This window comes from Bubalus kerabau, chromosome 11 (assembly GCF_029407905.1).
Source record: "Bubalus kerabau isolate K-KA32 ecotype Philippines breed swamp buffalo chromosome 11, PCC_UOA_SB_1v2, whole genome shotgun sequence".
NCBI classification, from domain to species: Eukaryota; Metazoa; Chordata; class Mammalia; order Artiodactyla; family Bovidae; genus Bubalus; species Bubalus kerabau.
This window is the reverse complement of record NC_073634.1, coordinates 6,693,884-6,707,529: the sequence shown is the minus strand read 5'-3', so window position 1 is coordinate 6,707,529 and position 13,646 is coordinate 6,693,884. Positions and strand designations below refer to the sequence as shown.

The window sequence follows — 13,646 nt, the reverse complement described above, 5'->3', positions numbered from 1 at the left end:
GGGCTGCAGTCCATGGGGTCCCTAAGAGTCGGACACGACTGAGCAACTTCACTTTCACTTTTCACTTTCCTGCATTGGAGAAGGAAATGGCAACCCACTCCATGTTCTTGCCTGGAGAATCCCAGGGACGGGGGAGCCTGGTGGGCTGCCGTCTGTGGGGCTGCACAGAGTCGGACACGACTGAAGCAGCTTAGCAGCAGCAGCAGCAGCAGTGCTCTGACTGGTAACGTTAAATCCATGTACCCTTTGAGTTAAAGGTCAAGAATGTCTACTAAGAAATAAAACAGCCCTAAAAGAGAGTAAAAGGAGGTCGGAGAAGTCAGGGAAGGATGTTACCTTGTCGGAGAGAATCCAGAGATGCATGAGACAATAACTGTCCATAAATTATCAGAGAAAAGGAAACTGTTGGGGAGTAGAGTGGTCTCCAAAGCGAATGACAAGGATCTGGGCTTCAGCACAGAGTGCAGTTGTCCTGCGGGACTTTCTGCAAAGAGCCTCAGAGTTGAGGTGTGGGGACAGGGCGCAGGGGGAGGAGCCAGGGAAGGTACCAGACGGTCCACAGGGGCCAGGAGGAGTTTGGTCTGCACGGTGCACAGGGAGCTTCCACCTACACTAACACGCCAGGCGTCCTCCCGCGTCTCTGACACGGAGCTTCTCCATTCTAGAAAGCTGCTGCTGAATCACTGCAGAGGGGTGGGAAAGCAAAAGAGCACAAGGCAGGAGGTAGACTTCCAAGGCCACAGACTCAAGAAGCACTTCCCTAAATAGACTGTGTGTACAGGCGTGTCTGAGCCCAAGGCCAACCGAATCAGGCACACAGAAGACTTTGCCCACGCTGCCCTCGGGCACCATCACAGTCCACAGCCATGCAGGACTGGAGCCAAGGGGCAGAAATGCTGGGAGTGACCTTCACTATATGCACACAGAAGGAGGGGATAAGATTCAGGCCCAGCCTCACCAAGTCACCTGCAAACTGAGGGCAAAACTCAACTGCCCGCTCAGGGCCATGAGGCTCCTGAGCACAAGGGCTTTGGGTCCCACATCTCTAGGATTATAAGCAGCAGCCTTCACTCAACCTCCATGACCTTCCCTGAGTTCCAATGGGCAGATTCAAGCAGTTATTAGGGAAGAGCAGGGATGCAAGACCAGAGAGAAACAGGCAAGAGGAGCTTTGGGGCAAGGTCCTGGTTCCTCATCAAAGAATATACACAACCATACCTTGGAGCTGTTTTGTAAATACTGAACTCCCTTCCAGGTGGAAAAAATTAACAATTAATGACAGTACGCAGCCCACAAGCATGTAGACCCAGACCAGCTGGACCTGAAGGTTGACAATGCTGACTCCTACTTACCTCACCACCAACCCATTAGAAGAATGTCCACAAGCTGATCACACCCTCTTCAAACAATTATGATAAAACTTCTCACTATCGGCCCCAAGTTGGGACACAGGGTTCTGGGGGCATTAGCCCGCTATGGCCCCCTTTGCCTGGCAAGGTAGTAAAGCTATCCTTTTCTACTTCACCCAAAACTCTGTCTTCGAGATTCTAATCAGCACCAGTGCACAGAGAAGCTGAACTTTCCGCATGACGCCTCCACCCCAGGTGGGTGTTGACCAGCTTGGTGTTTCCCCAAGGCCAACCAGCTCAGCCACCTCTCCTCCTCCAAACCAGTGTAATGACAATGTTTGGAAGAGTCTGGGGCATCTTGATACTTCCTGGCACACAGCCCCATTCTAACTGGACTCTGTCAAAGATTCCATTTTATAGGTCATTTGATTATCACCCAATTATGCAATGTGATCACTGTTTAACATGTGCTTATGCAGAACACAGTCAAAGCAATCAGTAAGAAATGTGAAAATATTTAACATTCCACTGCACACAATCACAAGTTTCTATGTGCTTTAGGAAAAAAAAGTGTCAGCAGAAGACAGCTGGGTCAGTGACCACCTGACCAAAGCTCTATGAGTCCAGACCCCTCCCCCACTTCCCTCTTCCTCCTCCTGCCCACATCCTTCTCCTCTGACCTTTGCTGGCAGTCCCCTGCCTCTCAAAACCTCCTTCTTCTGCAGCATTTCCCCTCAGAGGTGCCCTGAGCAGGACTCAGAGATGCGACACACTCCACCCTTTTGAATACACGTTTTAGAACAGGGACACGGTAGGAAGAGGGGTAATCAAGACTGTAAAGATGCCCGGCCTCCTGCGGGAAGGTACCTTCCCTGGACGGGCGCTGGCCCAGAGCTGCAGCGCACAGATCTCTGCCGCCTGTACTACTCAATCCACACCCAGCCCATCCCATCCGCCAGGCGCCTTCCCCATTTGACACACGAGAGTTGACTCAGGTTCTTGTCCAGCACTTTCTCTTCCCACATCCCAACTTGCTCCGCTCAAAAACCGGACACAGACAGCCCGAAGACATGGCTGCAGAGGCTGTGAGACAAACCAGATTCACCCCTGCGAAATAACACATGACTGTCGATGGCAGCCACGGTGCCTTAGGCGTTGTCCCGTCACAGTCAAGCCACAAAGGGGAGGGGGTGTCACAGGCAAAGTGCGGCTGGCCTCAAAACAAGGCGGACACTAAAACCTGTCCACATCTATCTCCACCTCCATTGCCATTCCCTCCCTGCCTCGGTAGGCCGCTGTATGCTGATCGCCCTGTTAGAAGGATGGGTCAGGCATCCAGAGTCAAATCTTGGACCTCTGACAAGCTGACACGCTCCCTGCCACTGCCTCCGCACACCCCACCCCGCTCTGGTCTCCGCGTGGCCCTGCTGATGATCCCCAGCATCGTTAGGAGGGTCAAACACCACAAAAAATTAACCAGAGTAAGACTAGGAAGCTCAGACCCTTGCCCTGCTGTCCTTGGGCAGCCAGCTCCACGACCCCAGCCCACACCACAGGAAGGCCCCTCTCGGTTCAGATTGGTGGCTTTCCAGCCATCATGAGCCATGGACCCCCGAGGCACCCTCCCCAGGAAAAGACCCCATGTATGTACACAACCAGAGGAGCCCTCTCCTTTCTGTGCTTGACTCTTAGATTTATTTAAAAACAAACAAACAAGAAACCACAGGAAGAAACAATCATGATACCCACTCACACACCACATGCAAATAACTAGGTATTTTATTAAAAAAAAAAAATGCTTCCCCTCCCTGTAGGAAATCTATTTGGATATTCTGTACTCTATTTTAAAAAACGTTTAAATCCTGGTCACAACCTCAGGCTGACTTCACCAACAGCCGCCGTCTGCAAACATGTTTGAGCCCCTCCCAGCCCTTCTGCCCCTCGGCCGCTCTTCCTTCCTCAGCCATCAGCACCAGAGCTGCGGCACTGAATCCGAGACAGCTCCCACACATCATGCTTACATATCAGGATGGGCCCTGAAAGCCCTGCAAGTCCAGAAAATCCAGAAGCACCTCAGCTCTTGAGCTCCAGGAGAAACCTGGAACCCCATGAGGAAGATGGCTGTTCCACTCACCCAAACGTGCAGCGGGGCTGTGCCTGCCCAAGGGGATGACAACGCTGATCACATGCGGGGCGCCAGGGAGAGGACCTGCTGCCATTCAGAGGGCCTGTCCCTGCAGGCCAGTTCCTCCGACATTCCCCAAGCCCCTACTAATGGCAGGGGTCCGTTTCTCCCTAACTGAGTGAAAAGTAGCAGAGAGTGCACACCCCACACACCTGAACACACTCCAGGACCTGCTTGGGGAAGTGAGTCAGCAGGGCCCGGTCCCCACGCCCTTGGGGGCTGGTGTTATCAACACCGTCCTGGAGGAAGGTCGGGGTCTCGCTCAGAGAGGTTGGAGAGGCTGCGGGCAGGAGCTGGGCACTCAGCCAGGTCCATACACTGGGGCAGGGGGCCAAGGCAGGCAAGGCTCCTTAGACACTTCGCACACCCCTTGGCTGACACCACGGGCTGATCTCCCAACTTTTCTCTGCTGCCCGCCTTTTTTGGGAACTTTCCTCTCTGGATTCTGGAAACAGCAGCCCCATTTCCAGTTGAGTGGGAGGTGGCCTTGATTAATCTAAGAGAGCAATTCTCATACTTGATCTTGGAGGAGAATCACCTAGTGGGCTAGTTTAAAAACAGACCGCAGGGCCCTCCCCGAGTTTCTGATTTGGTTGGCTGGTTGGGGCGTGAAACTATGTCAGACAAGTCTCGAGTGATGTTGAGGCTGCTGGTCTGGAGACCAGGCTCAGAGAAGCACGGCTAGGTCAGTCAGCCTGCAGCCTCGTGTTCTGGGTCTGGGGAGGCCGTGTGATCCTCACCACTCCCACTGGCCAGAGCAGGGCTAGGGACTGGCTGGCGACTGGCTGGCATGCCTCCTTCACACAGTCCCGCTGGCCCTAAGGATCATCCCAACCACTGGGAGACTGACCCTGGAATGTGGAATCTAGGTCCTCGATGAAACTGCTGCTAAAGAGGGCTCCGGTTGAGACACTCAATGTCCTTACTGTTTACCTGGCAGCCAACAGCACCCCAACCGACAGAGCCCATAATCCACAACCCCAGGGAGACTCCTGAACTGGGCGTCCACATCTCCCAGGAGGGCCCACTCTCCAGAAACACCGGCCCGCCCACATTCATTTCCTTCACACTCCCAGGATCTGCACACCAAGGTCATCCTTCTTGAAAGCTCTAATTAATGGGCTAGAGAATGCACCGCTGAAATGCAAACAACCCAGGACAGGGAAGGAAAGGAGGCCCACATTTGAGAGTGAGGGAGCTTTACCAGAGGCTGCTCTAACAGCCACTCAAGGGCACTGGTGAGGTGCAGAACAGCGGACAGGGCAGAGAGAGGCTTTCGGGAGACCCCAGCATCCTGCCTGCAAGTGGGACAGGTCGGGCCATGCAGGGTCTCAGGGTCTGGACAATGACCAGGTGTCTGAGGAAAAGGCTCTGAGAGGTTTCAGGAAGGGAGCTGGGGGGAGCTGATCTCTTGGCGCCTCCAGCAGTCCCCTCCCTTCCTCCTGGAGGCCAGAGGACACCCATCTGTTTTCCTGACCCCATTCCAGAAAATGGACACCTCATCTTTATCCCCATAGCATGCCTGCCCATGCCAGATACTGCCTGCTTCTGACACCTTCACCAGGTGACCCCGACTGAGCAGATTCCACATGGAAGGGCCCGCGGTGTCTCAGCTGCCCCAGGTGAGGGACTGTGGGCAGACACGAGGGGCTAGCTGGGCTGGCTGGCAGGCATGCGACAGGGCACAGGCAAGGTCCAAAGAGAGAGGAGACGAGCACCCAGGAGCCCTGGGCTCTTATTTCCCACCTGGGTTATGTCAAAAGGGATGGGTAAGAGATTAAACCCAATGAGAAGAGGCTGCTCTGATTTCCAGTTCCATGTGGGCTCCAGCACATGCTCACCATATAACCCCGTCCTAAGCTTCAGTCCCTGGGAGCTCTGCCGGCGTCAGGCGCCGCTCTACACACCCGACGGGTCTTAACTCGTTCACCCCCGCGACAAGCCTCTGGGGTTGCCACTGCCTTCAGCCCAGTTTTACAGATGAGAAAACCAGGCACAGAAAGATAACGCTCCTTCCCCAAAGTCACACAGCCAACTGGAGGGTCCAAACTTATAGTACATTCCACAGCACAGTAAGATAAACAACCTAATAAGGAAAAATGGGCAAAGGATGTGAACAGGCAATCCACAAAGGATACGAACAGGTAAATCCACAAAGGATGGGGAAAAAAAGTCGCTCAGTCGTGTCTGACTCTTTGTAACCCCATGGACTGTAGCCCACCAGGCCCCTCTGTCCATGGAATTCTCCAGGCAAGAATAATGGAGTGGACTGCCATTCCCTTCTTCAGGGGATCTTCCCAACCCAGCAATCGAACCCAGGTCTCCGGCATTGCAGGCAGATACTTTACCGTCTGAGCCACCAGGGAAGCCCACAAAGGATACGACCAGGTAACTCACAGCTAAAATAAAAACTAGAAAGAAAAGGTTTTCAATACTTTTGGTAATTTGGGAAATGTAATTTAAAAAGTAACATTCTTAATCCACTAGTTTGGCAAAAATTAACAATATTCGTACTCTTCAGTTCAGTGCTGGCTGAATTAAAGGGGAAAAGGCAATTTTGCACATTATCTGTGCTCTGATGAAAAGAGAGATAAAGCCTCTTGGAAATGGGATGGGGCGAGGAGGGCAATTTGGCAAAGTTATGCATTTAATATTATGCATTAACCCAGAAACAAAAAGATCTTAATGACCTGGGTAACCACAATGGTGTTATCACTACCCAGACCCAGACATCCTGGAATGTTAAGTCAAGTGGGCCTTAGGAACCATCATTACAAACAAAGCTAGTGGAGGTGATGGAATTCCAGCTGAACTATTTCAAATACTAGAAGATGATGCTGTCAAAGTGCTGCACTCAATATGTCAGCAAATTTGGAAAACTCAGCAGTGGTCACAGAACTGGAAAAGGTCAGTTTTCATTCCGATCCCAAAGAAAGGCAATGTCATAGAATGTTCAAACTACCACACAATTGCACTCATCTCACATGCTAGCAAAGTAATGCTCAAAATTCTCCAAGCGAGAGAATTCCAGAAAAACATCTCCTTCTGCTTTATTGACTACGCCAAAGCCTTTGACTGTGTGGGTCACAACAAATTGTGGAAAATTCTTAAAGAGATGGGAATACCAGGCCACCTTACCTGCCTCCTGAGAAACCTGTATGCAGGTCAAGAAGCAACAGGTTAAACTGGACATGGAACAACAGGCTGGTTCCAAGTTGGGAAAAGAGTACGACAAGACTGTATATTGCCACCCTGCTTATTTAACTTACCTACAGAGTAAATCATGCAAAATGCCAGGCTGGATGAAGCACAAGCTGGAATCAAGACTGCAGGGAGAAATATCAATAACCTCAGATACGCAGATGATACCACTCTAATGGCAGAAAGCGAACAGGCACTAAAGAGCCTCTTGATGAAGGTGAAAGAGAGTGAAAAAGGTGGCTTAAAACCCAACACTCAAAAAACAACAATCATGGCATCCAATCCCATCACTTCTTGACAAGTAGATGGAGAAACAATGGAAACAGTGACAGACTATTTTCTTGGACTCCAAAATCACTGCAGATGGTGACTGCAGCCATGAAACTAAAAGACTCTTGCTCCTTGGAAGAAAAGTTATGACCAACCTAGACTGCATATTAAAAAGCAGAGCCATTATTAACAAATACCCATATAGTCTGAGTCATGGTTTTAACAATAGTCACGTATGCATGTGAGAGCTGAACCATAAAGAAAGCTGACCGCTGAAGAACTGGTGCTTTTGAACTGTAGTGTTGGACAAGACTCCTGAGAGTCCCTTGGACTGCAAGGAGATCCAACCAGTCCATCCTAAAGGAGATCAGTCCTGAATATTCATTGGAAGGACTGATGCTGAAGCTCCAATACTCTGGCCACCTGATGGGGAAAACTGACTTCTTAGAAAAGACCCTGATGCTAGAAAAGATTGAAGGCAGGAGGAGAAGGGGACAACAGAGAATGAGATGGTTGGATGGCATCACCAACTCAATGGACATGAGTTTGAGCGAGCTCTGGGAGTTGGTGATGGACAGGGAAGCCTGGCATGCTGCAGTCCATGGTGTCACAGAGAGTTGGACACAACTGAGTGACTGAACTGAACCCAGAAAATCTACTTCTGGAAATCTAGAAGACTGAAACATCTGTGTTGACAATGATGTGGTTCACAGATTCCACACTATTTTTAGAGCAGAAAACTGGAAACAACCTAAATGTAGATCAAAAAGGATATTTAGGTAAATTACGGTACACTCACACTCCGGAATACAGACTAAACTTTTCATGTCAGTACATACAGGTCTCCAGGACACAGCATTAAAGCAAATCAGGGAAAATTTTGTATAATGGGTCTCCATTTATATTTCCAGTGAGAACATCCGTCCACTGAGGAGACCTAGAAGCAGCAAGGAGCACACCTAGCACCCAGATCTGGGTTTTAAATTCCATTCTCCACGAAAAGGAACTTGAACTCTTAGGAAAAATGGCTGAATTCAGGACTAGAAAGTACAAGGCAGTTTGGGGCCAGAAAGTAAAGAAGTTCCCAAAGAACGAGGAGGACATGTCAAAAGGACCTAGGAGCCAGCTGGAAGGGGCTCCTGCAGGCCAAATCTGGGACAATTTAAGCAGAAAAATAAACAGGGGACTTGTCTGGTGGTCCAGTGGTTAAGAATAAGCCTTCCAATGCAGGGGACACAGGTTCAATCCCCGGTCAGGGAATTGAGATCCCACATGCCAGGGGGCAACTAAGCCTGCATACCACAACTACTGAGCCCACACAGCACAACTAGAGGAGCGCCTATGCGTGAGGCAGCTAGAAAATGCCCACCAGCTGCAAGGAAGAGCCAGCACAGCCAGAATTTTTTAAAAAATGAATAATGAGAGTAACTATGTTGCATAAAGCAGGTATTTGTGAGTACAGAGAGGTAAATTAGAGTAAATGAGGGAGAAAGTAAAGATCTTCCTTTCAGTACAACTCCCACTAATAAGCATGGAAAGAAACAATGAATTAGAAAGTCACCATCTGTCAACTATCATAACTGATCTGGGTAAGAATCATCAATGGATTCTAAAACAGCATATTTACATAGTCGCAAGCGATCTTACTATGATATACATGTTAACAACAAAGGGAAAATGGTAACTTTCAGTGAGGAAAACAGGCAGACACCCTCTTACTCAGGTGATGAAAGTTAGGACTAGAGAATGGGACTCATCAAGAGCATCTGCCTCCCACCACCTAAGATGCCTACAATATCACCCCTGTGCCGCATCAGCCAAAAGTGCGAACAGTGAATCTAAGCAGGAGGAAACTGCATGCAAACCCAAACTGAGGGACATTATCCAAAACACAGGTAACTGTCTCCAAAACTGTCAAAGTCAGGAAATACAAAGAAAGACTCAGGAACTGCTCCGGATTAAAGGAGACTAAAAAGGCAGTACAGTTTAACACAACACATAATCTTGCATTTCCTTTTGCGCTAAAGTGGCTACTGGCAAGATCTTGAAAAAGATCTGTAGATGATTAGTGCTGCGTCGACATTTAATTTCCTGATTTTTAATCATCATACTGTTGTTCTGTAAGAAAATGTCCTTATTATTATGAAACACACAATAAAGTAAAAGTGTATCAAGTCTGCAACTTAACATTAAACGTTTCAGAAAAGAGTGTGTGCATCGTGCTAAGTCACTTCAGTAGTGTCCAACTCTTTGTGACCCCATGGACTATAGCCCACCAAGCTCCTCTGTCCATGGGATTCTCTAGGCAAGAATACTGGAGTGGGTTTCCATGCCCTCCTTCAGGGGATCTTCCTGACCCAGGGATTGAACCCGCGTCTCCTGCATTACAGGCAGATTCTTTACCACTAGCGCCACCTGGGAAGTCCTGAGAGAGGAATGATCCCACACAAACATGAGAGAGGATAAAGCAAATGTCAACATTTGGAGAATCTGGGTAAAGGGTATTTGGGAACTCTGGATTATTCTCACAAGTTTTCAGCAAATCTGAAGTAATACATTAAAAGATTTTAAGAGACCAATGAGTGCATATGCACAGAAACACAGGTAAATTCCTGGGGATTAAGTTCACGATGGTATTTTTCTTAAAAGTACAGAGAGACAAAATGAAGCCGGCCTGCCCCAGTGTTTATACTGGTCTCCCCAGAAAAGGCTCTCCTCACAAAGCTTCTGCTCCAGGACACTGGAAAAGTTGTGTTGAAGGATCTCTCAAGACTAGGACTAGCTTCTTAATCAAGTTCCACAGCAGCAGCAAAGAGGTAATCAAGCCTTCTTCTCTGCAAACGTGCGCTGCTTTTCCTCAGTGAAAGCCAAAGGCTCCTGATGCTGTGAGCAGCTGATGATGCCACAGGGCCCTTCCTGGAATGCATAATCTCTAAAGGAGTTTTCCATCAGAAACCAGGATAAAATAGTCTTGGTCCCATGTCTCCGCCTCTGCTTTCACTGAATTTTTGACATGTGACGCCATGGGTTGGGGGTGGGAGGGTCAGTCTGTCCCACAGGATTTTTAGTTCCATTCCTTGGGTGCATTTGTAGATTTGCTGGCTGAGGAGAATGCTCCCAGGCAGGCAACTGCCTAAAGGGATCTGAAGGGCCAGTGGTTCTATCAGATACAACCGGTCTCTCGAGTGCTTTACAGCATACCACAACCTCTCATGGACGTTATTTGATTTCATCCTTTCCCTAAATTGATTTTTTTTTTTAATTACTAATGGCTTAAAGTCTAACAGCAATACAACAAAATATCCAGTTTCCAAAAACGATAGGATATAATGTCTACTCTTGGCTTTGAGTCTAGTTGGGAGGCAGTACTTGCACCTGAGCAAATTAACACTTTGAGATGGCCTAAGCCTAATGAAAAAGCTAAATAAAGTAGCTAACAGAATAAATACAAATGATTCTACCACTGAGCTCAGTGGAAATACAGCCTTCCTTTCTATGAATTTTTCCAGCATTTATTTCTTTAAGCCCTGTCTTCAGGGCAAACTCTACCTATAACTGTAACTTTGGCTTGTTTATGAGACACCACAGAGAACAAGGCCTTGTGGACTCCAGTCACATGCAATGACCCCTGGGGCAGCACCTCGGCCTCCTGACACCAAACCTCTGCACAGCTACCCTGACCTTCCCACACGGGCACCATCATTTCAACTTTATTCCAAGAAACCAGTGAATCGACTCTTCCAGAAATAAGCATTTCCACAAAGAACCTTCCCAAACAAAGTTCCTAGCCTAAATCCAAAGGCAAAAATTCCTGATAAAGAAAGCCTGTCTTCAAAGAAAAATTAGGCTTCGTTCTAGGACAACCTATAGCTAGCCTATGTGCACTTACCAATGCCAACAGCATCTAGATTCCAAAACAAACTCAGCACAGTAGGTTTTGTTCTCACCTTCCAGAGATGAGAAAATTGGAAAACAGAGGTAGCAACTGGCAGATGCAGGACTGGCATACAAGACAGCTCGTTCCATTGCCAGCCCTACTGCCCACAGTCCATACCATCCACCGTGCACAGAGATGAATCAGGCAGAATCTCACTGCAACATTCAAACTGCCACCCCACCCCCTGCTCCCTCGGTTTAGATGCCCAAATGGGCAGGTGGCGAACCAAATTCCACTCTTAAGCAGTCTCCCAACACAAAACCTATTCAGTGGCAAAGCAAGAAGACAAGATGGGCTTTACTACTGCCTACACTTTTTTCTTACCCAGAGGATTATTTTCATGACCTGTCATTATGGATGAACTCGGGGCAGGAGGAATACATGATTATGTAATGTCAGAGGGCAGGCGACAAGGGGAGAGAGAACGGAGCCCATCATACCCCATCACAGCTCCCTTAGCCCACAAAGGCGTAAATTACCGTTGACGTTTTGAGTGTTTCAATCTCCTATGGCCTACACATTCAGGACTGGCTTTTCAAGAGCCGGTGACAGAAACCCTGCAGGTCTTTCGGGCCTCAATTCATTGACTAGCAAAGCCATAAAGAAAGAAAATATCAAAAGCAAAGATGTCAGAAATGTTGTCGGGGGCTGTGGACCGGCAGAAAAGGTCAGAGTTTGGAAGGATGGGACCAGATTTCCTACATCGAGAGGCATGTTTATTTTAACCCGGTTCTGTTTACACCCGAAACACCGCGAGGCCTCGGCGTCTGGAGTCACCAAGACTCAGTCCTGGAGATACACCAAGCAGGCGCCGCGACCTGCCTGGCCTCGGGGGCGCCGCGTCCCCGCATCCCGGCTCCCCTCAGCCCCTGGCGGCCCGAGGCGTCGTACGGCTGGGGGTCGCTGGGGTCGGATTGTTCTCCACAGACGCCACCGCCCTGGGACCGCTAGACTGTACGATTTCCATGACAACCGCGGGCGCCGTACGCGTCCGGCGCGCCCGGCGTCGAGGTGTGCGCCGCGCCCCAACTCCGCCCGGGAAGCATCCCGGTCTCCGGCGGCTCGGAGCCGCCGCGATACTCCCGGCCCGGCCACCTACCTGGCGCGTCCGGGCCCGCGGCGCCCGCGCCCTGCCTCCCGGCCGTCCTCGGTGCCGCCGGGGCGCGCGCCCGAGCCTCGCAACAGCAGCGCCGCCTCTAGGTCGCGAAGTCCTGGGCTGCGGTCTGGCTCCAGGTGTCGGTCCCTCTGTCCCGGCCCGCGGCACCCACCCCAGCCGCGAACCCGCAACCCGCGCTGCAGCTCCGAGCCCGCCGCCGCCGCCGCCGCCGCCGCCGCCGCCGCTCCGGGGGCCACGCCGGCCCCGCCCCCTCGCCACGCATGCGCACTCCCCCAGCTCCCGGCAGGCCCGCCCTCACCCGGCGGGTCCTCCTCCGCGGCTTTCGTGTGGGTTCCTTCAAAACTCGCTGTCCGCTGTGACGAAATCGCCTGCAAGGAGTTCTTGAACTTCTGCACTTTAATTGGACGATGGCGTTTTCGCCCTCAAGTATACTGAGGATTGGAGGTCCTGACGCATTCCCGAGGAAGAAGGCCCCGGAGAGAGCCGGGACCCCGGGAGCCGCACTGGCCCTTTGGGGAGAGCGCTTCCCGGGGTCCTTCGGCCACGTCTAGGAAACAACATTCAACCTAGAAATAAGCAAAAATTAAAATCATACTTTGATGATACAGATAAGCAAAAAGAAGACAGGAGCTGCTAACACTCTTCCAGACTGTCCTGGCGTATTGTTTAAATATACATTTATAGACTCTTGCGAAATATCAGCTCCTTACACCTCTCTCCCAAAGTTCTATTTTTCCGTAGAAGGGAAATACAGAAGAGTCTGAAGTTTTAGAAGAATAATTTCTCTTTAATAGGACTTTAAGACTTAATATTTCTCTTGAGGAAGGGAAATAATGGACTGAATATGAACATTTATCTTCGTCTTCATCAGAAAAAAAAATTCTTTAATGAAAACTAATTCAATAAACCAGAACACTTAGTCGGAGCTCACATCTCTCAGGTATAAAAGCAACAATGTACAATTTACTTTAAAAAGAGCAGATGTTAACCTGTTAGAAATGAAAATTAAAACTCCTCGAACGTTTAGATCTGAGCTTCCCTATGTCACCAAAAGCCAAACGAGGAAAACAGTCTGAAATTAAAATAAGTAAATATAAAACTATTTTTGAAGTTTATTTTCTGACTTTTTTCTCTTCTGAAAAGAAATTTACTCACAAAAAGCTTTCTATTATTTCTTCAGATAAATGGAAAGAAATATCAACAGAACTTTAACCCTAGCATAAAATTAAAGTCAAAAAAGAAATCAAACTTGTGGAAATACAAAAATACTTTTATACTTTATCTTCTAAAATTAGGATGACCATTATAAACCTGGTATAGCTGGGACATTCTCACTTTACACCTTTCATTCTAAAAAGTGTTCTCAAAAGTGTTCAGACAATACATTTTATGGCCTTGTTAACTTTAATCAGGGCTTCCCTGGTAAAGAATGCAATGTGGGATTCCTAGATTCCATCCCTGGGTTGGGACGATCCACTGGAGGAGGGCATGGTAACCCACTCCAGTATTCTGGCCTGGAGAATCCCCATGGACACAGTCCCGTGGGGTCACAAAGAGTGGACAGGACTGAGCGACTAAGCAAAGCAA

At 49.2% G+C, this 13,646-nt stretch overlaps 1 protein-coding gene across 13 annotated transcripts in view; it reads right to left on the bottom strand.

The window, feature by feature from the left end:
- The window catches only part of INPP4A (inositol polyphosphate-4-phosphatase type I A), a 121,660-nt gene extending 109,480 nt beyond the window's left edge, over positions 1-12,180 (bottom strand). For all 13 annotated transcript variants that reach the window (XM_055539406.1, XM_055539412.1, XM_055539407.1 and 10 more), the window contains exon 1: positions 12,042-12,180. The gene's annotated coding sequence lies outside the window, so the exon portion shown is untranslated. The remainder of the gene's footprint in view (positions 1-12,041) is intronic.
- Positions 12,181-13,646: the final 1,466 nt, after the last annotated feature.